Genomic DNA, 2,478 nt, shown 5'->3' on the forward strand with positions numbered 1-2,478 from the left:
CGTCGGGGCTTTTAGTGTGCCCATCACCATGAAAGGGTTCATTGTACCTGACAGGTAGGTTTTTACCCATCCCCCTCCACGCTTCTTGCTTTCCTATGACTTTTACTGCTTGGTCCTCTGTAGAGGACACTTTGTCTGGGAATGTTTCCTTGTTGTTTTTCTCGAGAACATGCCTGTGGCCTTGCACTCAAGTCTAGGGCGCCCTGACCCTGCAAACAGGAGGGGCTACAGAGTTTAGATGCAAACATCTGCTCGCTGGAGACGAAACAACAAGGAACAGGGACGAGTTGAGTCGGGACAGTGTGGGAACAAAGAAATTGTGGCGGGACAGTTGCCAAACAGACTGTGTTATAAATAAAGAAACTCCAGCAAGAAATTGGCTGCAGTCTTATACCATCTTTGTGTGTGTCTGTGTCTCTTGGTCTCTGTGTTCATTCCTCGGCCCCTAGAAACGGGCCACATCGATTAACTGTGTGCCCATCTATCAACTCCCAATCACTAGAGAGAACATGCGCTGTTTGTTTTCCCATTCCTGAGATACTTCACTTAGGATAATGGTCTCCGGTTCCATGCAAGTTGCTGCAAAAGACGTTATTTCATTCTTTTTAATGGCTGAGTAGTATTCCACGGTCTATATTCATATACACCACATTTTCTTTATCCACCCATGAATGGATGGGCACTGACGTTGATTTCACATCTTCGCAACTGTGAATTGTGCTGCCATAAACATTCGAGGGCAGGTGTCATCACTAAATTGTAATCCTCCCAACGCAGTGTGTTTTCCACTATGACAGAGAGAGCAGAGTCTGTGGAGTGAAACCAATCTTGACTTCAGCAGGTGTACCAATCGGATCAGTTTATGTGACATTCATGTTCATTTAGTGTCCCGGAGTCCTGCAAATTGCAGCAGATCTGGTTCTATGAGAACAAAGCCTCCCAGTCCTCACCCCAAATACCCAGACCCCAAGAGAGGTGTGGAAGGTCTTCCTCATAGCTCCCCTTCCCCACTTGTCTAGCAGCACGAGGCGTTAGGTAACAGGGATCTTTGCATCCCTGCACCTTCCTTTTCAGGATGGAAATCCTCCTTCAGAGGTAACACCTGCATTCATCTCAGAACTCAGTTTGTTCGGCTAAAACATTGTAGATTCCTTTTTTCAGTCACTGTGATGCTTTTGTACTCAACGGAATCTATTGCAGGAAAACAAATGGAATAGATTGAATAATCAATCGAGGTGTCCGGTTTCCCACCAAGTGAAAATGCAGATGGAGCTGGCAGTCACTATCACTGCAATAGCATCTGAACAGTAAAAGAAAGTTCCAGTGAGTTCCTCCTCTCCGAACTGCTCCCAGGACACACAGTGCCAACACAGCACACAAGCAACTCTGTTTCGATGAGATCTTCATGTCACGCTGGTAGCAACGGGCTTACAGCAGAAGCCCAGAGTGATTACATTTGTAATGGGATTGTTTGTGTCGAAAGGGAAATTGTCCCTGTCACTTGGAGCTTGCAAGAGTACACAGTAAGACGTGAGGTGAATAACAGATCCAGTAACAAGCCTACTTACTGTTCACGTCCCCAGTCTGGCTGGGGAGTGTGCAAAGCTGGCATGTTACTGTCATGCCTGCAGACATCACTCACATTGATCAATCTGCTTCTACTCCTTGCAGCTCTTTCCAAAGTTCATGGCCATGTTTTTAATTTAGGGCCCCGTTGGCTTTGCTAGGGCAGCACTGAGTCCTACCAGTTAGCATGATGTTATCAGAGCCGTGCCAAGCTGGTGCGTGCAAAGTCTCCAAGTGGCTTCCAAGTGGTGAGGTCGTGGAGACAGGCAAGGGAATACTGGCTTAGGATGGAAGAACAGAAGGCAGCCTTGTGCAAACTCAATATCCACTCCTTATATCTGCCCACGTCTCTTCCTAATTCAGGCTCACTCATCTCATTCCTGCAAGGACTATCCTTCCACGGTGGCTTTGTACCTTCCAACAAAATCTCCAAAGCATCCCTGGATCATGGCTTTATTAAAAATGTCCTTAAATAGCATCAGCCTCTGAAGTGAATCGACACAGCCCTGCGTGTCAAAGCCTGCAATCTCTACCGCCTTTTCCAAGTAGCCCGGTGTTTATGTTTTGAGAGGAGGAAGAGGTTAATTACCAGAGGCAGCCAATAAATTTCCCGGGGAAGCCATGCTTGTGGGAACTTGCATGGTTCGTGAATTACGGGCATTCGCCCCGCTACTTGCAGAGAAAAGGCAACCGCGGGGAATAGGGCAGAAGATTGAGTGTTTACAAGAAATGCGTGTGTGGCCCTCTGGGACCACCAGTAAATATGTCAGATACGGGTACATTTTCCATCACCGATGACCTTGTGGGTGGGCAGGATGTGGAGTCGCTATAGGAAGTCAGAATAACATTATAGGGCTGTAAATCTTTAGTGAGCACACACACACACACACACACACACACACACACACACAC

Source organism: Propithecus coquereli, unplaced genomic scaffold (assembly GCF_000956105.1).
Source record: "Propithecus coquereli isolate 6110/MARCELLA unplaced genomic scaffold, Pcoq_1.0 Scaffold52, whole genome shotgun sequence".
NCBI lineage: Eukaryota > Metazoa > Chordata > Mammalia > Primates > Indriidae > Propithecus > Propithecus coquereli.